This window comes from Dipodomys merriami, unplaced genomic scaffold (assembly GCF_024711535.1).
Source record: "Dipodomys merriami isolate MVZ:Mamm:240054 unplaced genomic scaffold, mDipMer1.0.p SCAF_498, whole genome shotgun sequence".
NCBI classification, from domain to species: domain Eukaryota; kingdom Metazoa; phylum Chordata; class Mammalia; order Rodentia; family Heteromyidae; genus Dipodomys; species Dipodomys merriami.
In genome coordinates, this window is record NW_027206066.1 from 711,858 (window position 1) to 736,889 (window position 25,032).

At 35.7% G+C, this 25,032-nt stretch overlaps 1 non-coding gene across 1 annotated transcript; it reads left to right on the forward strand.

Moving 5' to 3' along the window:
• Positions 1-22,613: 22,613 nt before the first annotated feature.
• LOC138809423 (U6 spliceosomal RNA) lies at positions 22,614-22,719 on the forward strand. Its single transcript, XR_011366835.1, has one exon. It is a non-coding gene; the product is annotated as a U6 spliceosomal RNA (small nuclear RNA).
• Positions 22,720-25,032: the final 2,313 nt, after the last annotated feature.

Here is a 25,032-nt window from a genome sequence, read left to right on the forward strand (position 1 = left end):
AGCTTGTAAAACCAGTATGAAGTATTGACCTTAGACATGCCCAATTCTTACCCTGGCACACACTTAAATTCCTAGTGGTACTGGGGGATTTAACCAAAACCCTATACTTGTGAAACAGCATTTCCATTACTGCTATACCTTCAGATTGTAATTAGATTGCTTATTTTGAGGTAGTATCACTCTGCCTGGGCCTGATTGGACTGTAGTAATCTTAACACAAGCAAAAAGATTGCACCCAGCAAATGGTTATAGTTCCTGAAACTTCTTTTTGTATGTAGGCTTGCCTGGAACTGGAATTCTCTAATGTGTTTCCCAAGTAGATAAGATTACAGGTTTGAGCCACTTGGTCCAGTAAAAGTATAAGATTTGAAAATATCTTGATATTGCCCATATTTGTGATTAACATACATAACTAACCTTAAATTTCTCCCTCTTTTGTTTAATACTCTGAGTTGAAAACATCGGCTTACTTGATATACATGGCTTTGTTTTGGATGGAATCCCATAACAATCCAAAAAAATTTCCCAAATGTTTATGCCAAAAATCACAGAAAAAAGGCTGCAGATTGGAAAACAATTGATCCTTAAGTTATAAATGCAATATATTTATAGTGTTAGTCAATGCTTTCTTAAGTATGAGAAGAGAAGAAAGGCAGAAATGGAAAGATGTCAGATATAATTTTGATAACCTACTAAGTCTCTGTAGAAATTCTGTAGTTGTCACTTCATGTTAACTTCCTTTCTTAAAACTTGCTTTATTACAACCCTGTGGGTTGGACTGATTGGTTACCTTCTCCAGGAAATGAGGCTGATTTTAGAAGGCTGATGGTGTGGTAAATAAGGAATGATGAGAATGAGCACAGATATTGTCACAGAATGAGCCAACCAGGTTCAACTGCTGAACAGCAAAACAAAGCTAAGTATCAAATCTGATGATCCATATTGGAAGATGTATAGATAGATACGTATACATATACATTTACATGCATGGATGAAATAGTAAATCTCCAGTTGAATATAGAGAAACTTGGCCTGACAATTATTAAATTATATAAAACTAGTTGCAGGAAAGGTACAGTAAAATATCACTAGTTAGCATAGAATTTGCATAGATTTTTTAAAAGGATGAAAATTCTTTCTTCATAATATATTTTACAAGTGCACTTAGTACGTTTTAAGTTTTTTTACATTGTAGTAGGAATATCTATACAATGCTGAAAATTGGAATTACACACAATATGCAGCATGGGTAGGCTCTGGTGGTTCAAGGATTTAATCTTAGCTAGTTAAGAGATTGAGATCTGAAGATTACAATTTGAAGCCAGCAAGTGTAGGAAAGTTCCTTAGACTCTTATCTCCAATTAACCATAGGGGCAAATGGATTTCCAGTTCAAATTGTATGTAGATCATTGGCCTTGACCATAAAAGCACCAGCCAGACCCTGAATTTAAGCCCTAGATCAAAAGAAACAAAAACACAAAATACAACTTGGAAGTAGATATTTTATAATGAGGCACATTTTTATGTACTCTCCATTGTTAGAAAGACTAGACTTCTGTGTTAGCTTTATAACCTACCATAATAAGTGATATTGTCCATGTATTAAGCAGAAAGGCTTACTCAGATATACAAGTTTGAAGATTTCAACGTATGTTCAGTTGGTTGTATTGCTTTGGTGGTCTGTGACAAGACTATATCAAAGTGGAAAGTATGTCAAAGAGAAATGTTTTTGACCTAAAATGATTAAAATATAAAAGAAGAAAGTAGATGAGAGACTATGTTTTCATGGTTTCACTCTGAAGAACTCAATCTCCAGAAGAACTATTCAGGTATTCTCCACAGTCTGGGAGGGAATGGAAAGCCATTTTTCTTTCACACATAGGTCTTTCTGGGGCATACTAAAATCAAATGGCAACATCTTCACCAATAACAGAATATTAGTCCATTATGATTCACAGAATAAGTTTCCTGGCATATATTTTCTTTTGTTTTACTTTTTGTGGTGGTGATATAAATATTTTTTTCCAGAAAGGCAACCTGGTCTTAATCATTATCCACAAAATTGATGCTGTCATATAATCAGAGAGTTTTTTTTAAATAAATTAACACAATTGTAGGCTCATTTTATGCCAACACAAAATATAAACACTAATTACATTTTCACTGAACAACCACTCATAAAAAATCATGAAATAATAAAGTACAAGTCCATGTCAATTTTTTTTGTCAGTCGTGGGGCTTGAACTCTGGGGCTGGTCACTGTCCTCAGCTCTTCAGCTCAAGGCTACCACTGTACCACTTAAGGCACATTGCTGTTTCTGGTTTTTAGGTGGTTTACTGGAGACAATTTTCTCACAGACTTTTCTGCCCAGGCTGGCTTTGAACCACTATCCTCAGATGTCAGACTCCTGAGTATCTAGGATTATAGGCATGAACCACCAAATCCCAGATTCAATTCAATTTTAAACAAGCAATCTTATTGAAACTTCTGGCTTTTTTCCAATAAAAATATTTTTTAACATTAGTTTAACTATGAGTTATTTTTAGATGTAACTGGGATTTTTTAATAGAAACAAATATAATTTTTACTATTACTAAGTATCTCACAAAAATCCAGTGTAATTGATTTTCCCCAAAGTCAAATATTACATACTATCTCACACTATTATTATTACATTTTATATTGCATAGAGTGTGAAGTGAAAATAGTTTGAACAATTTCATATAAATTAGTAGATTCTATTTTAGCATTATAAATTCACATCTGTGGTTTTAAATGAAGGAAAGAATATTTTAGAGTTAAAATCCAATATGAATGTGTAGTGTGTCCCAAGTAAACCAAAAATTCTGAGTTCATACAGACAAAATTATTACAATTGGAAATAATGAGGCAAGAGGAGGCCGAATTCAAATCACATCAAACATTATCTGTTATTCTCCCACGTCTTCCACCTACAAGACCTCCCTGGTCCCAGTTGTCACAAAACTTCAAGTGTCTCTCTTAGAATTCTATGTGGAAAAGTTCTAAATCACTGATTCTTTTTCTGCTTTGTGTTATATGAGACAAAATTTAGACACAAAAAAGTTGAATTAAAATGCACACATATGTTGAAGTCACCACAGCTGGAAAAACAACCAAAAAGATTGGAATTCCCCCAGGAACAAAAACATGTTTTACCCGGTTTTTTTGAAGTACAAAAACCTCAAATACATGTTAATTTGAGTAGAGTATAAGGATAACTGTCTCTCAGAAATAAGGTTGTGTTAATTTGTAATTAAATTCATCTGGATGAACGTAATATAGCAAATCCCTTGAATGGATCAAATTGTTTAAAACAAAGGTAATTGTAAGTGAAGTAAGATCTGCACATATTTAAAAGAAAAAACTGCTACAATATCAAATCGCAAACAGCATGACTTACTTGAAAACTTCAGAAATGCAATGAATAAATCCAATAGTATCAATATTGAGAACTAACTACTGATTTAACAAGAACAAAATGAGCAAATGATAGAATCTGAGCAGCATACATGAGTGTACATAATTTAAAACTACACTAAATTACAGTGTAGAAAACTGAATGTGGGTTACCTAAAGGAAACCATCAACACATGATATAAATGAAATTTAAAAAATCTAATGAAAAGAGAGAATAGAAGTAGTTTCTGGAAAATATTACTTTCATAAATGGTGGTCAAAATCTTTCTAGTACTGACAATATTGCACAACTACTTAGTTATATCAAAAAAAAACACAAGTTACTCGAGCTGATTTGAAACTTTGGCAAAGTAGCATGATACAACTGTAACATTTTTATGGATTTGACTCTGGCATTCATTTCCTCTTTGATCTGACAAATGAATATATGAAAGAACATAACGTCTCCAACTATATATCAAGACCTAACTAAATATATAATCAGAAAAATTATCATGCAAGCCATATTGCAAACTGGCGTAAAAGAAAAATCAATCGTACTAATTCTGTATTTATTTTAAATAATTTTTTCCATAAATTATTTCCTTTAGCTTGCATTTTAAAACATTGTGTTAAATGGTGTATAACTTGGTAACTAATTTTGGATGCTTCCTTAAATTGTGTTCTGAGTATAATGTCTCACTTCAGTTGCTAACTCATGAAATGATGTTGATTACAAAACAAATGCTAATAACCACTGTTTCTAATACACAGAATCTCATAAGCATGATTTCAGTAAGCATAGGTTAACATTTTGATATCATGGTCTCATGACTGATGAGGCAGATCTGCATGAGTATAGTTGTGCATAGGTTCCTCAGCCTAAATTTAATCACTGTTAAAAAATGTTTATATCTTTGTCACTCATCAGAGATTAAACCTGAGTATAAAACCTAAGGAAAATGATAAGGTAAGAATTTAGCTTTTCTGGATATAAAGTAAAGAAAAATGCAGCATAGAGTAACTGATTTTTTAAAGTCAACCTATTTCTCCAAAACATTCTACGCATTTCCTTACACTGTGTATTATTCTCAAGAAGGGAAAGGGGAATGTGAGAAGAAGACAAACCAAGAATTGTCTTCAAATAAAAATAATTTGGATTTACCTCTTTATTTCATGATAGGCTTTTTGGATAAAAACTGTTTGAATAATTGATTTCCATGTCAGGTATAAAGTATCCTAGTTGCATATACCAAACTACATTCAGAAAATGGTATATAGCGATTAAGTAATGAAAACATATTCAATGAATAGCAAAAAGTACATACCTATAGGGATAATATTTTGAAAATATTCTAATATAATAATTAATTGGATTGAACAATTTCACATTGACAGCAATTAACTAGATTAATGCTAAAACGACAAGAATGTCTTTCTAAAGGAGCAAAACCAATATCTCCTTTTACTTTATTAGGGAAATAACTGAACAAAAATTGGAAATTAACATATAAATCTATAACAACTGGAATGAATATTTGTCTTTTTATTAGCAAATATTAATTTCAAATGTATGTTATTATGTTATACAAACAGGTCCATATAATGTAGGTTGCTAAATTTTATTCATTTTATTAATTTCATTATCCTATTTTATACTTTTATTATGCCATCATACTATCATAAACTATTTGAAAATATATACTCCACAATATTTCTCTTCATCTCTCTTACTTTTTTCTAAATTTAATCAGTTCCATATTTTATACCTTAGTCATTCATTTTATTTTCTGGGTCTAGAGTCTGCATAAGAGAAATCTAATATTTCTTTTTCACAATATGGCTTATTGCTTCAATATGAAGGTTTCCAGTTTTATCTATTTTCTTGAAGATGCTATGATTTCATTATTACGTCTGGCTAAATAATATATCATTGTGTATATATGCATCTATATTACAATTTCTTTATTCAATTAATGATTAAGGAACATGTAGCTTAATTCTGTAGTTATTTATGTTTTTTATGTGGGAGAAGGAAGGATGGAAATAATGATGTTTGGACTGAGAAACATGTTCTTTAGGCAGGCACTCTACTATTTGAAACATCCTCTCAGCTGCTCTTTTATAACTCTTTCAATAATGTATTATATCTAAAAAATAAAATGTAATTACATTTGAAAAGATGTTCTTTTTCAGTATCTATATTATTACTTATTACAGTGATACATTTAGCATGTCATGTGAGTGTGGGGATGTATGTGAGCATGAAAATGCATGCATGTTTTTAGATGTAGCTGACTCTAAGAAAACTGAATTTATATGAGATATAGGATTCAAATAAAGGTTTCAGACCTATAAGTTGCTAAATTGATGTATATGTCCAGTATGTGGAGTGTGATTTCAAGATCATATTTTGGTAAGTTTCATACCAAGTAAGTAGATCTTTCTAATCCAAAATTATAAGGAATAAAACAGCTACTCTGTTTCATAATCATCCAATCTTAGTACTCCAGACATTGTAATAAGTGGAAAAAATGCTTAAAAGTATGATGGGTCGGTAGTAAGCCATTAGGGACTCTACATTTCCCCCAAAATCTTCAGATGCACTCTATGGATATTAATTACAAATATATTCATAAACATACAGATATAATATTATCTTATATATGTAAATAGATGTATATAAGGGAAATATACATTAATTATATTTAAACGTGTACCAAAAATATTCATGTATATTTAAGTGTAATTCATCGTATCATATGTGTGTGTATATATATATATATATATATTTTCACTTTTTTGGTCCGTCAGGGGGTGTCAACGTCTAGTGCGTTGGGGTCCCTGGGTAAGGGTCACGAAATCACCAGAACACAGGGGATGCAGAGTGCAAACAGCAATTGCCACTGCAGGCTGTGCTTTATTGTTAGTGGGTATTTAAAGAAAAGCAAGCATGATCTTTGCCAAGATTTAGTCAGAAGACATTCACACAAAAAATTTCAACTGATACATTTTTACATAACCTATGAGACAATGTCTTGGTATATATCTAAACTATTTTAGAGCAAGCTCAAACCAATTCTCCAATCTCAGGAAAATGTTTGACCAGCTGTTCATCTATGTTTAAGCAAGCAGAAGAGCTACTTCCTCAGCTCCCAGGAGGCTGTGACATGTGTTTTGAGATAGGGAGAGAGAACATTTTCCCTCTCTAGCCCGGCATGCCAAGAGCTTTCCTAATACTCAAACACAGTCCTCAGATAATCCTAAGGCTGGAGCCTGCATCATTCTGCCTCTTCAACATAGACCCTGAGTATTTAGAGTGGGGCTTGAACTCTGGACTTGGGTGCTGTCCCTCTGCTCTTCAGCTCAAGGTGAGTGCTCTACCGCTTGAGACATAGCAATATTTCTAGTTTTCTGGTTGTTTATTGGAAATAAGAATCTCGTGGAATTTCCTGTCTGGGCTGGCATTGAACTGTGATCCTCAGATCTCAGCCTCCTGAATAGCTAGGATTACAGGCGTGAACCACTGGTGCCTATCTATATTTATATCTGAGATTTGTTAGTGGAACAAAGGTTACAGAAACTATTATTCTTACCTCAAAAGGGTTCACATTGACAGGTACCATTACAAGAATTAAAACAATAAATATTCACAGTGGCACAAAAATCCCTTAGGTGCCTTGCAAGACAGCACATTTTTCTAGACACTGCATATGGTGTGAACAATTTGCAAACAAAGCGACCCTAGAAGATATTGGGCCCAACACAAAACTGACAATTGCATAAACCCAGTCATCTATGACAGATTTAGCAAGGCCTATCTTGGAAATTCTTGTTAGGGACATAATGAAAAATTTATAGTTTAGTTGTGATTACAGAACTCTTTTACACCTGTCACTCAGACATTAACTATATTTAACATAGTCCGTTTTGCTCTAACATATTTTTTTGGCTCAGGAAACTCTTTTGTTTGTGAAAACTTGGCTGTTCACAACGTAGACATGGGTTTTTTTTAACCTTCTGAAATTGCTGTTTGCATAGAATTCTATGAGATGATCTTCTCTTTGCCATATCATAGGAATAAACTTACTCTGATTCAAACCTGGACAGCAGCTAGCTTGTTCTCTCCCCTAGAAAACCATCTGTGTAGACTTCTTTACATGTAAACAGACCCTCATTTACTTGCAAATGTCTGTCAGTGAGTCAAACTTCATTCACGTAAGTGAGGTGAATTCCTCTCCCATGCTTCCTTTACATTGAAAATGGTAAGAACTGTTTAACAGTGTGCATACTTCTTAATGTGAAATGTGACTCCTATTTTACATAATGTAAATCAAGCAGAGGAATCAGTTTAAGATGTGAAAGAGCCTTTCAAAGAGTCTTTGGCCTTGAAAATTGTCCTGGATATGAATTTTTGGAGAAATATCCCTTTTCAAAGACCAAGGACTGATTTTTTTTTATATTGTGCTGGTACTGGTGTTTGAACTCCTGGCCTTGAGCTCTATCTGTGTAAGGTCCATTCCTGGATGAGGAGCAGACTCTATCCTCCTCGAAGCAAGTTGTTCACCCAGTACCTGCATTACCTAGGCAACTGGCACACCTGGAAGATGTTACAGCTGCATCTGCTGAGGTCACATCTGAATTTGATATTGCCACACCTTTCTCCACCCATATCCTAGATAAGGCCTAGCCCAAGCCCAGACACCCTTTTCCCCAGGTCTTTCCCAGGCCTTTCCCAGATGCATGGAGGGCCAAGATGGCCTGGTGCCAGCCCTAATGATGAATAAACCTACCCCTTCCCTGAATAACACCTGTGTGGTGTGGTTCTTACTTGACCTCTCTTTAAAAACCTAACAATCTGGGCTTTAATTCTCAATGTTTACTCTATACCACCTGAGCCACATTTCAATTCTTCTCTTAGGTTTATCTACTTGGAATAGCTTTGAATTGCAATTTTCAAATTTGAACCTACCTAGTATCTAGCTGTAAGCCACTGGTGCCCTGCAAGAACTCACTTCTTAAGAATAAATATTCACGGGGCTGGGAAGGTGGTTCAGTGGTAGAGCGCTTGTCTTTCCTGCATGAGGCCCTTCATGAGGTTCGATTCCTCAGCACCACATAAATAGAAAAAAAAGCTGGAAATGGTGCTGTGCTTCAAGTGGTAGATCGCTAGCCTTGAGGTGAAGAGCCAAGAACAGCACCCAGGCCCAGAGTTCAGGCCCATGACCAGACTCGCCCCCCCAAAAAAAAGAATAATTATTCACAAAAAGAGTAGACAACATATTTGTTCAATTACTTATGTGTTGTCAGATAAACCAAGTCACTTGCTACTGGAAGAGAAAAAGAGAGAAGTTAGAGATGAATATGGAGGAGAGACACAAAGAAAGAAGAAGGGAAGGGAGGGTAAATGAGAGGAGGGGTGGGGAAGGGAGGATAGTAGAGGAGGGGGAGCTGAGTAGAATTGTCTACTCCTCACTAAGTTATTGTTGAACAATCAGTGGCTTTGCATTTATGTAGCCAAAGCTTTTTTGGTAGTAGTAAGCTGAGATATACAATATCAATTTACTTCTAATCACCTGTTAATGTGCTTACCCCTTCACAAAGGAAGCCACAGTTAGGTTACTGTTACAGAGAAGGCAAGAGTACTCAGTTTAAGTGAGAAACAATAATTGATGTGCCAGGAATGCTCCCTTGCCCAAACATTACTCTTGTTCCCTGCTCCAGTCTTCTTCTAAACAAGAATAGCAGAAACAGAAGAGGAAGGAGATATCTGAGTCATGATCATCTTTCTGTTTACCCTCATCTGTTTACCTTCATCCCCTCAAACAATAAAGCCAAAGGAGACTTAACCTGAATTAGTGATGGAATGGTGGAGGGGGGGTTCAGTCTAACTTAATGTGAAAGTTTTAAAATAATTGGTACAGCATTTAAAATATTGAAATAAAACTTTTTAAATTATTGATAAGAGGTTACTCATAATTTATTGAAAAATTAGAAGACTACAGGGCTCACTACATAGTAAAATCTGCATAATTAAAACGTACTCCTGCTTCTATCATCAGAAATTGAAAATCGTCCCTAAACTTCCAATACTAGGTAAATTACCCTCGATATTCATGGAAATTATTTTCCTTCCATCTTCAGAGTGTAGAGAAGAAAAAAGCTCTATTGGATGGCCTTGAAGGTCCAATTATGAATTTAGGTCAGAAGGTGAATAGTAAAGGAGACCTATCAGCCATTCACAGATTAGAAATGTGGAGAAATATTCTCATTTAAGTAGGTCAAAGATGGACGTGAAGATGTGGCAAGTCCAAAGCCAAACGCCAAAGGCAGAGATATTTAACAAAATACTATGAATTTGAAATAAGTCTTAAGTAAGGAGCTGGGCTTAAAGGGAGTAGCACAGACGAATGGAGAGGGAAATGGTGGACTGTTACAGTCATATCACTCAATGTACATATGTGAGAATATAGGTAGGAAACATGAAAGGATAGGTGGGGTTGGGGTAAGGGAAGGAAGAAAAGTGGAAAGATTGACAATGATTCAGATGTATTGTACAATGAAATGTACATACCCTCTATTCCACACTGATATGGTGAAGCAAAACCCTATTGCACAACTAGCTAAAGATTAAAAAAATTTGGTTTTAATATTAAGAGACCAGATGTATAGACCTTTAGAGATAAATGAAAGGATAGCATTGACAAATTGTTTAGGCTTGTGCTCTTTTCAATATACAAAATTTAATAAGTGTCAAGTCTGCTGCAAAGGTAAATTTTATTTTGCCAATTCGTTTTGCAAATTGCTAAAAATATAGAGAACCAAATTCCAATACCACTTCACTTCCTAAAAAAATTTTTATAGACCTTTAGGTTTCTCAATTCTCTCTAAATATCTTAACGTAATGAATTGGAACTAATTTCATCCCACATTTAAATTTAAATTTTAAATCACTTAAGTCTTTTAAAATCCTCTCACTCGGGCACAGGTAAGGATAGATAACTGATGTGGGCAGAATAAGAATTATTCAGAAGGCATACTTACCTAGTTTTTTCTCTGCTGGATCATAGAATACAGACTGTGCTAATTGGAAAAAGTTAGCCTTCCAAGGTTTTCTGCATATAAACACTCCATCTACATTTTGTTTTTAGAGGATTATTCAAGATTAGCTATATGTAGATTGATAATAACTGAGCATGATAGAAACTGAGGGAAAACCATCTACACTTCAGTGAGTTTCTGACTTGTATTTCACAAAGTGTTATCAAAGCTCTCTATGAGAAATCTAGCAGCTGCATTTCTAAAAAGTCCTTGGGTTGTTACACTTTCTGATAAATAAAGTATATCTCCTTGGAGTTCCTTACTATTCAATGATGCTGTATTCGCCCTTTGTTACATTTTGCAGACCGGTCTTGGTGATGAAATTTGTGCTTTTCAAAATTCCTCTCCCAATTCCATCCACAAAATGCAGACAAAAATTATCTGAAAACATTTGTATCTGTTGATAGTGCATATACTTTCATTTTTTCATTACAAACATAGAATGTAATAAAAATTTTCATAGCAATTACACTGCACTAGTTTGTGGGCAGATTCTAATGTAAATAATATACTGTGTTTATGTAGAGAATTTCAGTATACAAAGTTTTAATATGCCTGTGGTCCTAAAACCAATACCTTATTGATATTGATTGACAAATACAACTTCCTCTAAGAACAGAAGTTTTCCTTTTATCTTTTTAATATTTTAATCTTTACAATTTTTTATTTTAAATATAGTGTACAGAGGGGTTATAGTTACGTAAGTAAGGTAATGAGTACATTTCTTTTTTTTTCTTGATTGTTAGTCGTGGGGCTTGAAATCTGGCGTGAGCCCTGCCCCTCAGCTCTTCAGCTCAAGGCTAGCACTCTACAACTTGAGCTACATTTCTGGTTTTCTGGTGATTTATTGGAGATAATAGTTTCACGGACTTTCCTGCCCAGGTTGGCTTTGAACCGCGATTCTCAGATCTCAAACTCCTGAGTAGCTATGATTAAAGGCATGAGCCACTGGTGCATAAAATGAGTACATTTCTCATTGAGCATTTTTACCCTATCATTTTGTCCCCTACTATCCCTTCTCTTCACACCTCCCCAACTCATCTCTCGACCTGCTTTCTGACAGACTGTCTTGTACATCTCATCGTTAAAATGGGTCAACCTTGTATCTTAAATGAAGAAATGCTGGCTTGATTTATGCTTATTCTACTTGTGTAGACACACTTAAAATCGCTCGCCAAGTCTAAGAGCACATAAATGAAACACGTAATTTTTTGCCAGTTGGTACAGTTGTGTTCTACACATTTATTGACAGGTTACAAATTATTCTCAAACTTTAATACATTAAAAATAATTTCTTTTTTTCTTATTTTCTTGGCCAGGAAATCAGCAACACCTCAGTCAGCATTTCTCTCATAGGACTTAACACATGGGTTTGTTAAATGTTGACCTGAGGTCCAGTCTTCTGAGGACACACTATTCTGCTTAGGAATTGATGCTGGCTGTTGGAAAAGGGCTCAAGGAAGGATGCTATTTAAAGCCGTGTAACTTTATTATTTACCAGGGTATTCTCCTGCTGCTTTGGTTTTTGAGAGTGTCTATAAGAGCAAGCATTCCATGGAGAGCAGGGAGACACCATATGATTTTGCATACTGAGATTTCCAAGTGATTTGCTATATCTTGTACTGCATTTTGCAAGTCGAATCTGTCAAAACCTACCAGTTTTAAGAGATGAGAGCAGTGGTAAAAGAACTCTTAGAGACAAATACATATTCAAAATATTTGGTTCCAAGCATTCCATCTAAGGTATATTCAACAACTAGTGAAAATTGTGTTGGCTGTAACTATGTGTCTTTCTCCATCTGTGCATGTATACATGTATATATGTATGTATTTGTGTGTATAGTAATATACATGTGTACATATATAAGGGGAAATACACACATATATGCATATATAAATAAATATACATATATAAATATATGTTTAATGATGTAATATATAGTTCCCAGTACATAGTCATTCTCACAAAGTGTACAAAATAAACTGCTCTGTTGTCTATCCTTTGTACTCACTTCCCCCATTACCATGTTTTTCTTTTTTTTTATTGTGAAAATACTGTACAGAGGGGTTACAATTACATGGGCAAGATAATGAGTACATTTCTTATCAAGAATTTCAGCCCCCTCCTTTGTTTCCCATTCACATCCTCCCCATCCTCCCCCAACCCCCTCATCGAATACTCCCCGGTCCCCCACCAAAGTTGTAAAGTTCGTTTTTGACATAACGACTTTTACTTCTCATTGTTGCAATGGGTCCACCTGTATCCCAATTTAAACGACTTGATTTTCCCCCTTCCCCTCCACAAATTATACCGACATCAAATAGAGTGACAGCAGGGGTTATACTGTGGGGGAGGGACAAAGAAAGCTACAAAGAAATAATCTTATAAATGTGTTCGATACAATCACATGAAAGAAAAAAAGCATTTGAATACATATCTTAGGGTTAATTTACCTAATATAACCTTATCTCACCTTTTCAGACATATACTAGATACTTCAAATAAGGGAAACCATGGGACCTAAGTTTCTTTGGGCCTGACTTACTTCACTTAATATAATTTTTTCCAAGTCTTTCCATTTCCTAACAAATAGGGCAATGTCATTCGTTCTGATGGAGGCATAGAATTCCTTTATGTATATATACCACAATTTCTTGATCCATTCCTCTACTGAGGGGCATCTGGGTTGGTTCCATATCTTAGCTATAGTAAATAATGCTACAATAAACATAGTCGTGCTGGTAGCTTTAGTGTGGTATTGTTTGTGAACATTTGGGTAAATGCCCAAAAGTGGGATTGCTGGATCATAGGGGAGCTCTATGTGGAGTCTTTTGAGGAAACTCCATATTACTTTCCAAAGTGGTTGAACAAGGTTACACTCCCACTAACAACTCAGTAAGGTTCCCTTCTGTCCACATGCCCTCTAGCATCTTTGTTTTTAGAGTTCTTTATTTTAGCCATTCTAACTGGGGTGAGGTGGTATCTTAATGTTCTTTTGATTTGCATTTCTTTTATGGCTAGGGAGTTAGAGCATTTCTTCATGTGTCTATTGGCCATCCTTCTTTCCCCTTCAGAATTGTTTTTCTTTAAGTCTTTAGCCCACTTATTTATTGGGCAGGCGTTTTTTGAAAATTTGATGTTAGGAAGTTTAATTTTTTTAGTTCCAAGTATATTTTAGATATGAGATTCTTGTCCATTGTATGGCTAGTGAAGATCTTCTCCCAATCCGTGGGCTTTCTATTGATCTGGCTACCTATGATCTTTGCCATGCAGAAGCTCTGCAATTTCATGCAATCCCATTTGTCCAACCTTTCTTTGATTTGTTGTGTTTCTGGGTCTCTATTAAGAAAATTTCAGCCTGCGCCAATGAGACCTAGGTTTTCTCCCATTACACGCTGTAATGTTTTCAGTGTGTCTGCTTTGACTCCGAGGTCTTTGATCCATTTGGAGTTGATATTGGTGTAAGGCGATATGTAAGGTTCTAGCTTTAGTTTTCTACAAGTAGTTAACCAATTTTGTCAGCACCATTTACTGAAGAGGCTGTCTTTTCCACTCTATTTTTTGAACTTCCTTATCGATGTTTAGGAGGCTATAAGTCTTCAGGTTTATTTCTGGGTCTTCAATTCTATTCCATTGGTCCTGAGGTCTGTTCTTGTGCCAGTACCAAGCTGTTTTGATTACGATGGCATTATAGTAGAGTTTGATATTTGGTATTGCTATTCCTCCAACAGTGTTCTTTCTGTTGAGGATCATTTTTGCTATTCAGGGTCTTTTAATGTTCCATATGAATTTTTGGATGGGCTCTTCTATTTCCTTAAAGAATGAGGTTGGAATTTTCATAGGTATCGCGTTGGGAATTATTGCCATTTTCACGATGTTGATCTTTCCAATCCAGGAGCATGGCTGTTTTTGCCACTTTCTAAGTTCTGTTTTGATATACATTTTCAAGTTTTTAAAGTTTTCATCATAGAGGTCCTTCACTTCTTTGGTTAAATTAATTCCTCTGTATTTTATTTTTGTGGGGCTATTACGAATGGAATTGCTTTCCTAATTTCAGCCACACTTTTCTCATTGTTGGCACACAGAAAAGCTGTTGATTTTGGGGGGTTAATTTTATACCCTTCTACTTTGCCAAAGTTTTCAATCAGCTTGAGTAATTTGGGAGTGGAGTCTATGGAATTCTTTAAATACAAGATCATGTCATCTGCAAAGAGGGAGCGTATTACTTCTTCTTTCCCTATTTGGATCCCCTTTATGTTTGCATCTTGTCTTATTGCTGTAGCTAGGCATTCTAATACTAGCTTGAAGAGAAGTGGAGAGAGTGGACATCCTTGTCTCATTCCTGAGTTAAGAGAAAATGGCTTTAGTTTTTCACCATTAAGTATAATGCTGGCTACAGGTTTGTCATATACAGCCTTTATTGTATTGAGGAATGTTCCATGGATTCCTAATTTTTCCAGAACCTTCATCATAAAGGGGTGTTATATCTTGGCAAATGCTTTTTCTTCATCTATTGAGATAACCATACGGTTCTTATCCTTGCTCCTGTTGATGTGATGAATTATATTAATTGATTTGCTTATATTGAACAAGCTTTGCATCTCTGAAATGAATTCTGTTTCATCATGGTGTATGATTTCTTGGATGAATTGTTGAAGTCGATTGGCCAAAATTTTGTTGAGAAGTTTGCATCAATGTCCATCAAAGAAATAGGTCTATAGTTCTCTTTCATTGACCAGTCCCTGCTTGGTTTTGGGATCAGTGTTATGATGGCTTCATAGAATGAGTTCGGTAGTGAATTTTCACTTTCAATTTCATTGAAGAGTTGGAGGAGTATTGATGTGAGCTCTGCTATGTAGGACTTGTAGAATTCTGCTGTAAAATCATCTGGTTCTGGGCTTTTCTTAGATGGGAGTTGTCTTATTGCTGTTTCTATTTCAATGCTTAGGGGCCTTTTAAGATGGTTTAAGTCATCTTGGTTTAGTTTTGGCATATCAATTTTTGCTAGGAAAAAGGTCCATTTCTGTCAAGTTCCCAAACTTATTAGCATAAAGTTTTGAGAAGTATTCCCTTATAATGTTCTGAATCTTGGTTGTGCCTGTGGTGTTTTTTCCATTCTCATCTCGGGGTTTATTTATTAGGGTGTATTCTCTTCTTTTTCTGATAAGGTTTGCTAAGTGTCTGTCAAGTTCATTAATTTTTTCGAAGAACCAACTCTTTGTTTTGTTGATTCTTTCTAAAGTTTTTTGGGATTCTAATTCATTTAATTCTGATTTAGTTTTGATTATTTCTTTCCGACTACTTGGTTGGGGTTTATCTTGCTGCTCTTTTTCAAGGAGATGTGTCATTAAATTTTTGGTTTCAGATCTCTCCAATTTGTTGATGTAGGAACTCAGAGCTATAAACATGCCTCTGAGTCCTGTCTTTGCTGTGTCCAGAGGAACTGGTGATTTGTGTGCTCATTTTGGTTGAATATTATGAACATTTGAATTTCCTTTCTAATCTCTTCCATGACCCATTCCTGATTCAGCAGTGTGTTGTTCAGCCTCCATGTGTTACTGGACTTTCTTTGGTGGCTTTTGGTGTTGAGTTCTAATTTAATTCCCTTGTGGTCTGAGAGAATGCAAGGTATAATTTTAATGTTTTTGAATTTTGACAACTTTGCTTTGTGGCCTAAAATCTGGTCTATTTTAGAAAATGATCCATGTAATGCTGAGTAAAACGTGTATTCTGATGCTGCTGAGTGAAATATTCTGTTAAATCTAGTTGATCTATGCAGTTGTTTAGGTCTGCATTTTCTGTGTTGAGTTTTTGCCTAGTTTATCTATCTAGTGGGGAGAGTGGTTGTGTTAAAATACCTAACAATTAATGTCTTTGGATCTATGTGGGATTTGAGGGAAATTACTTCTTTTTGGATAAATTTGGGTGCTCCGTTGTTTTGCGAATAGATATTTAGAATTGTAATATCCTCCTGAAGGAGAGATCCCTTATTAGTATGTAGCAACTTACTTTATCTCTTCTTACGAATTTTAATTTAAAGTCTATTTTATCTGATATTAGGATTGCAACTCCCGCCTGTTTATGGGGGCCGTTTGCTTGGTAGATTTTGTTCCAGCCTTTAACATTGAAAATGTGTTTGTTTTTATGTGAAAGGTGTGACTTCTCAAGGCAGCAGAGCGAAGGATCAGGCTTTTTAATCCAACTAGACAGTCTATGCCACTTAAATGGGGAGTTAAGTCCATTAATGTTGAGAGATAGGACTAAGACATATTTGGGAGTTACTGCCATATAATCCACCTTCTTGGGGGCAGCAGCAACCTGATTACTCCTATGGTTCCTGGATTCTCTTTTTGGGTACGGTTTCTTGGCCTTCATTGTGGTCTTATTGGTTTTCTATGTGTAGGACATCTTTAAGAATCTTTTGTAGCCCTGGTTTGTTGGACAAATGTTGTTTGTTTTTCATTGCTATGGAAAGTTTTTATTTGGCCTTCAGTTATGCAGGAGATTTTAGCTGGGTACAGTATTTTTGGTTGATAGTTGTTTGTCTTTAGGGCATGGCATACATCATTCCAGGCTCTTTTTGCTTTGATTGTCTCTGCTGAGAAATCTGAGGTGATTCTAATTGGTTTCAATTTATAGGTGATTAATCTTTACTCCTTGATTCCTTTAAGGATCTCTTCTTTGGTCTGAATTGATCCTGTGTGGATTACAATGTGATGGTAGGATGTCCTATTTTAGTCTGGTCTATTTGGACTTCTAAAAGCTTCTTGTATGTGAATAGGCCTATCTTTTTGCATGTTTGGGAAGTTCTCTACTAGGATCCTGTTAAACAAATTTCGTAGACCTTTAACTTCTGTTTGTAGGTGCTCCTCTACAAGCATTTTCCTCAGATTAGGCCTTCTGATGATGTCTTCCAAGTGTTGAAAAGATCTGTCATGTTTCTTGGACTTGTCTTGGATGGTTGTATGTTCTTTCACTATTATATGTAGGTTGTCTTCAATCCCCGAGATTCGATCTTCTGTATGGTCTAACCTGCTGTCAAGACTTTCTACTTTGTTTTTTATTTCTTTTCCTTCTAATTGGTCAGCTTTGATACTGTCAAATTCTTTGTTGGAGCTTTGTTTTAGATCTTGTATGAACTTCTGTACTTCCTTAATTTGTTGTTCAGTGTTTATTCTCAAATCACTTAGTTGATTGGATATGGTTTTCTTCGACTTCCATTCCTTCTGTTGGGGTTCATTCACCATTACATTTGTGGTCTCCCTGACTTCCTTCAGGTCTTTGTTAATTGTTTAAATGAATGCCTTTAGTGTTCTTTGTGTATTTTCATCCTGCTCTCTCAATTCCTGTATTACTCTTTGCTTAGCTTCCTCACATTCATGCCATTCCTGTAGTTCTCTTTGAGTGTTCTCTGCCTGTTCATGCCATTCCTGCCTTTCTCTTCTAGTGTTCTCAAGCTGCTCACGCAATTCCTATATCAGTTTCTGAGTAGTTCCTCATGCTCATGATATTCCTGTATTAACCTTTGGTTTACCTCCTCTCTCTCCCTATCACTCTCATACAGAGTCCTTAGTAGGTTTTCAATATTTTCCTGTATTGACCTTTGGTTTTCTACCTCTCTCTCGCTATCACTCTCATACAGAGTAGTTTGTATGTTTTCAAACTTTTCATTTACCATGTTTGCCAGCATTTTTTGTAGAGTTATTTGGGAACTCTCCTCTGGATTATTCTTTATCTGTTCTGTCCCCTGATTATCATGAGTGGGAGTTGAGACACCTGGACTTGCCATTTTTCTTGTGTTTTTCCGGCTTACTCTGCCCATTTGGGATTAGAATAACACCAGTTTTCTGCTAGAACACTATCTTAAGGCAAGTATCAACCAAAGTCTGTAGTTGCACAGTCAAAAGTCTGCAGATACAATCTAGTTCAACAGATATTTCTATTCAACATCAAAGAGCTATATTTTAATGGGCTCCAAACCACAAAGAAAAATTTGACAAACCAGAAATTATGAGATTTAGGGAGAGATGCAGTAAAAATAGGAATAGAGAGATGTGGGAAGGCACGGGGAGACAACTTAACTAAATCCTAATGTTAAAGCATGAAATAGGTTGGATAGGATGAAAGTAAAGTTTAAAAAGAAGAAAGAGAAAAGGGAAAAATAGACAAGAATAAATACAAAATACAAAACACAAAATTAAAAATTGCAATCCTTAAAAATTATGCATAAATGAAAACAAAATATTCAGAGAAGAATGTGGATATAATGAGAGAGGGGGAGGGATATAAAGGGGATGTGAAAAACTTAATAATAAAGATACTTAAAAAATATTATATAGATATAAAGAGGTAGTACTCCTAATAAGGAATTTAAGTCCAAGTGGTTTTAAATTGAGTAATAAATTTGTGGATTAAGTGTGTACACAATGGGGGATAAGGTCTAATAATTGGCTACGGGTATATCTGAGGATGAACAGAACAATTAAGTCACACAAAGAAGAACGAAACAGTGAAAAGTTGAAAAGAATGAAAAAGAAAGAAAAGAGGATCAAAAGTTCAATAGAGCTAAACATAAAAGAAAAAAAGTAAAAAAAATTAAAGAAAAACGCTCACAAACATATACCTCTAAAATGTAAATTATAAGAGGAAGAAAAAAAAGGTACTAGAAGACAATTTTTTTCAAAAAGTAAAAATTAAAAATTTAAAAATACTTTTAGAAAAAAATTTTATAATAGGTACAAAAAATAAAGAAAAAGTTCTTTGATTTTTTTTGGGAGGTTTGAGAAGATCCTGTATCTCCCTTATGTCATAATCAGCCACTTGTTGGAGTCTCTGGTCTGCTTGCAGTGCTTGATTTTCCTGTGCCTTGGTTGGTTTCTTAAGTCAATTTGTTTGAGCAGGCAGAAAAATGCTCTGCTTTACCCAGGATTATGTGTTCCTCCTCCCAGGCTAGTTCAATGGGAGGGAGTACTGCTTTGAGTATCACAAAAGAGGGAGATGGGTGTTTCCTCAAGTTTGGAGTTGCTGTGATTAGGTTAGGTTCTGGGTAGAGTTGAGGACTTTCAGCAAACAATAGCTTTCCCCTGAGGGGCTAGAATGTGAGAGACTCACAGAGCCCAGCCTGGAGCCACTCTCAGGATTTATGTTTACTGAATTTCAATTGGTTGTCCAGGCTGCTAAAGGACCGGGCAGCCTCTGGCTCTAATTACCCAGTGAAGAATCCCACTCCTGGGGCTGTTGGCCCGAGCTGGGTGACTTTTCCCTAAGTAGAGCTGAGTCTGGAAGATCAGTTAGGTTCTTGTGACCTGCTAAATGACTCTAGTTTTCTTCCAAGGCCTGAGTTGGATTTAGCAGCTCAGCCGAGCTTTGTCAGTATCAAAGATGGAGATCTCTGGTAGTGGGGGGGAGGGGTGGCCTTCCCTCCTCTGAGGACGTTAAGTTCCTGGGTTGTCTCTGGTTTGTGAACTGTAGGATGAAGGTATCTGCTCCTTGTCGGTTCTTGGTGGTGTTGAATAGAATCCTCTTGCCTACCATGTCTGGCTCTTTCGTCCTGAAATCTCTGTGTTGCAGGTATGGTGGCTACGGCCTCCGCTGCCACCGTTGCCGTCTCAGTGGCAGCTGCTGTCAAGAGCTCAGATCTGTCTCCTTGCCTGAATTTTCTTCTCTGGTCTAACTCTGTCCTGTGATGGCACACTTGGTGTGATTCTCTGGCTTAGGACTGTTCACTGGAACTATAAAACTGCTTTCTATGCGAGACCTTGTTTAGCCTCCAGCTTCTCCTCTGCCATCTTCCCAGAACTCCCCCCCATTACCTTGTTTTTCATCCCTGTGAAAAACTTCACTCTACTTTCCATAGGATAGGTTTGTTTTCACTACATGTAGTTACTTATTGATAATGAAAGAAAAAGGTTGTTTGTAAAAGAAAAAAGAACTTTTAGGTCACAAGTTAAAGTATCTTATCCGTTCCTATGATTTATATGAAATAAAATTTATAATAGTAGTAAAAGTGAAAAAGAATTCCTAGATATGTTGTTTTGCCATTTAGAATGGCAAAGAATAATATCACGTCACTCTTATAATTCTTAAAGAATGCAGGGGAAACTGTTGGTCCCTATCATGTTCCCACAAAACCAGTGGATCCTGAAGGACAATAGTAAGACAGCAGGAATTATAAGTAACAGACATGGAGCATGAAAGAGAAAGGGAGAAAATGAGAGAGTGAAAGAGAGAGAGAAATATCATAATACTGAAAATGCATAACAGATAAACAAGAGCTGTATGAGAATATTCATACTGCTATCTTTAAACTCTTCATGTACATTTGAAGGTATTTGATATATGATAACCCATCAACATAAAATATAAAATGATTTTGATAAAAATAAAAAAGACTCAGGAGAAATTATAAATGCAAAAGCAATCTTCACAGAAGCAAACTCTCAGAGATATTTCATGACTTTGAGAAGGATTAAGTGGCTGAAGTTAGTATAAATTTAGAAGTATACCAATTTACAAAAAACATAAAAAGATATTCATATATTTCATTATATAACCCAATGCAGAAAGCAAATGTTGTTTAGATGATTTTTTAAAACACTGTCTCTCAGGAGCAGGGAAGGCGGCTCAGTGTAGAGAGCTTGCCTTGCATGTATTAGGCCCTGGGTTTGTTTCCTCAGCAACACATAAGTAGAAAAAGACAAAAGCGGTGGTGTGGCTCAAGTGATAGTGCTAGACTTGAGCTGAGGGACAGCACCCAGGCCCCAGAGTTCAAGCCCCATAACCAACAAAATCAAAATAAAAAACAAAACAAAACAAAACATAGCCTCTCACTTTTGTGACCTGAACTCTGTAATACCGCGGCTTCAGCCTAGGGCTAAGATTTTAGGTGTGGACATTTATCATCCCTCCTGATTCAGACTGTACTTGATAAATTTTTAATAAATATTTTGTTCTTTATTTTCCTCTTTGTAAATTCACATGCACCTATTAAAAAATGGCTTGGCCATCCCAGTTACCTTCTCAAAGTACCTCTTGATGTCGACTTACAAAAAGTTGTATTATATTACAAGGGGAACAATGCCACAAATAAGAAAACTAATAATTAAATATTAATAATTAATAAAATAAAAAACAATTATCAGTGTTTTAAGTATTTGAAGGGTACTACAAATTAGATTTTACTATTTTCTCATATTCCTGTACATTTAACACTGGCTAAGATTTTGATGTTGAACAAGCCTTTTATAGACTATGAGTAATCTTTAAATTTGCCCACTAAGATTACTTTTTATGGATCATCTCATCTCATCTTTTTTATATGGCTTGTATCATCATTTGTTCCTCACGAACTTATAAAGTAATGTATGGATGTTCTAAAGTTTTAACAGAAACTGTGTAGTTAACAAAGTCTCAAATCTTCACTCTGCTTCTTTACACAAAATCTTTGCAAATTCTCATTAGTAATGTTTCTATAAACTCTGAAATGTACATACTTAGTAGCATATAACTGCTACCATAAATCTTAAATACTTTATAGAAAAGTTTTATGACCTGCCAAACCGTCCTAATTTTGGCATATATAAGCAAATTCTCAAATTTAAATACATTTGAAACATTAAAATTTTAACAAACCTGAACACTTGCTGCCATGTTCATTATGACAGGTGCCTTGTATAGAATAATGGAATTCCTCCTCCCACACATCTCAAACAACAATTATCAGGAATTATTTAATTTTTGACATGTCAATCTTGACTTTATTCTTAAATGTGTGCTTATGTAAGAAATACATGGTTCTAAAACTTCATGAAAATTCCTTTGAACTTACTTTTTTGAATTGTCTAGTTTAAGAAAATCAGTTGCACTTTATATATAAAAAATGTTTTGTGCGGGCTGGGAAGTTGGCTCAGTTGTAGAGCGCTTGGCTTGCATGCCTGAGGCCCTGGGATCGATTTCTCAGCACCACATAAACAAAAAGCCGGAAGTGGTGCTGTGGCTCAAGTGGTAGAGCGCTAGCCTTGAGCTGAAGAGCTGAGGGACAGTGCCCAAGCCCAGAGTTCAGGCCCCACAACCGGACCAAAAAAAAAATGTTTTGTGCTCAATTCGGCAGCACATACACTAAAATTGGAACATTACAGAGAAGATTACCATGGCCCTGCGCAAGGTTGACACCAAAATTCGTGAAGTGTTCCAGATGCTGGAGAGGATGTGGCATTCTTGGTGAGAGTGTAAACTTTGGAAAGTATGGAGGGTCCTCAAAAGACTCCATAAAAAGCTCCACTATGGCCTAGCAATCCCACTTTTGGGGATTTTACCAAATGATCACAAATAATCTACCAGCACAACTATTTTTACTGCAGCATTATTTACAATAGCTAAGATTCGGAGCCCACCCCGATGGCCCTCAGTAGATGAATGGATGAAGGAAAATGTGGTATATGTACACAATGGAATTCTGTGCCTCCATCAGAAACAATGACATCGCCCAATTTTTTAGGAATTGCAAAGACTTAGAAAAAAAATTCATTAAGTGAAGTAAGCTAAGTCCAAAGAAACATATGTCCCATGGTTTCCATTATTTTCAATAACTAATATATGTGTGGGATAAGCAGAAAAGGTCAAAAGCCATGTGCATATGACCAGATAAGATGATATTAAGGGAAATGAACCCCAAGATAGGGACACAAGGAGTTTTATCTCTATTGTTTCTAACGTACTTATAATGTGCAATGGGATATTTTTTCTTTGTTTGTATGTTCCTCTCCCACACTATAAGCCCGGTTTTCACTGTATTTGAAGTTGGTGCCCCTACATCCTATGTATATGTTTCACTAATTTGGGGAGGGGAAGGGAAATAAAAAATGCTTAAATAGGGATACAGGTTGACCCATTGTAACAATGAGATGCACAAGACATTCTGTTGAAAAATGAACGTTACAATTTAGGCCAGGGAAGGGGGGTGTATTTGTGGAGGTGGGAGGGTAGGGATGATGGGGGAAAAATAAAGGAGGATGTAACAATGCTTGTTAGGAATTGTACTCATTATTTGCTCATGTAAATGTGACCCCTTTGTAAAGTATTTTTACAATTAAAATATGTATACAAATTTTCTGAGATGGAAGGGTTATTTACTCTATTTTATCCATATAATATCATTAACAAAGAAATTAATGTAGAACACTGATATGATGTTATTTTGAATAAATGTGTGGGTGTGTCTGTGGGTGTGTGCGCACACACCCACACGTGCACAAACACACATGCTTGTGTATTAGCATGCTCAGAGTGAAATCAGTCCTTCAAAGTATTGCTAGGCCTTTTCTCTCTAGATTGGTGAGCGCTATATGAGCTACATCTCCATTCCTGGCTCTTTGCTAGTTCACTATAAATTTTGAAAAATAATTTCATGAATTTATTTTGCCCTGATTGGCTTCCAACTGTTATCCACAGATCTCAGGCTACTGAGTAGATATCTACGGTAGATAGGATTACAGATGTGACCAGCCAGCACAAGGCTTTCAGAATAATTTTAAACGTAGGAGAAAATTTACTTCTCGGGGGCGTGTTTTATCATCTCCTACTATTAAAGCATTTTGGAGTGAATATATGTGAATTTATTTCGTTTTGGGATTCTTAAAAGACAGTAAGTGAAGCTATTTAAAATTTTAGTACTTTTTAAAAAAGGCTATTGGAGCTGAGTGACAGAAGAAATTTGACTATCTTTGGACCTCAATTTATAAGTTCAGTTCTGTTCGGGATAACCCAAAGTCACCAACACAGTCTGTGTTGAAGATAAACTGTAACAGAAAACAATCTCCATGGGCAGTAATTGTTATGCTATTTTTTCTTGGACAACATGAATATTGAATTGAGAGTGTAAGAGAATGGGGGTTTTACCTACCTTTTTTATATTGTTGAAAGACTTTTGGAAACATTAACTTATTTCCTTGCTCACTGTTTGTCTTTGGACAATTCACTTAGTGCCTTTAATTACAATTTTTCCCAACACTAGAATGATAATAATATTAGCATTATCGCAAATGTTCCCTTAAGAATTGAGAGAAATAAAACTTGTGAAATGTTTAACATAAATTTCTATGAATGAGCTTTGATTTTAGCCAGCAGTTTTTAAAATACTAAATAGAATGCAATAAGTATTACAAAAACCATTACAGGTAGTGAGTAACCAGAAGTAATGTTATCTATTGACCATGCTCTGTTTCCAAGGAAGCTAGTTGGATAACTTCTCATGCTGTAAATCAAACTGGTTATCTTATGTCTTTTTTTTTTTTTTTTTTTTGGGTCCGGTCGTAGGGCCTGAACTCTGGGCCTGGGCGCTGTCCCTCAGCTCTTCAGCTCAAGGCTAGCGCTCTACCACTTGAGCCACAGCGCCACCTCCGGCTTTTTTCTTTTTTGCTTATGTGGTGCTGAGGAATAGAACCCAGGGCCTCAGGCATGCAAGGCAATCACTCTACCACTGAGCCATCTCCCCAGCCCCTGGTTATCTTATGTC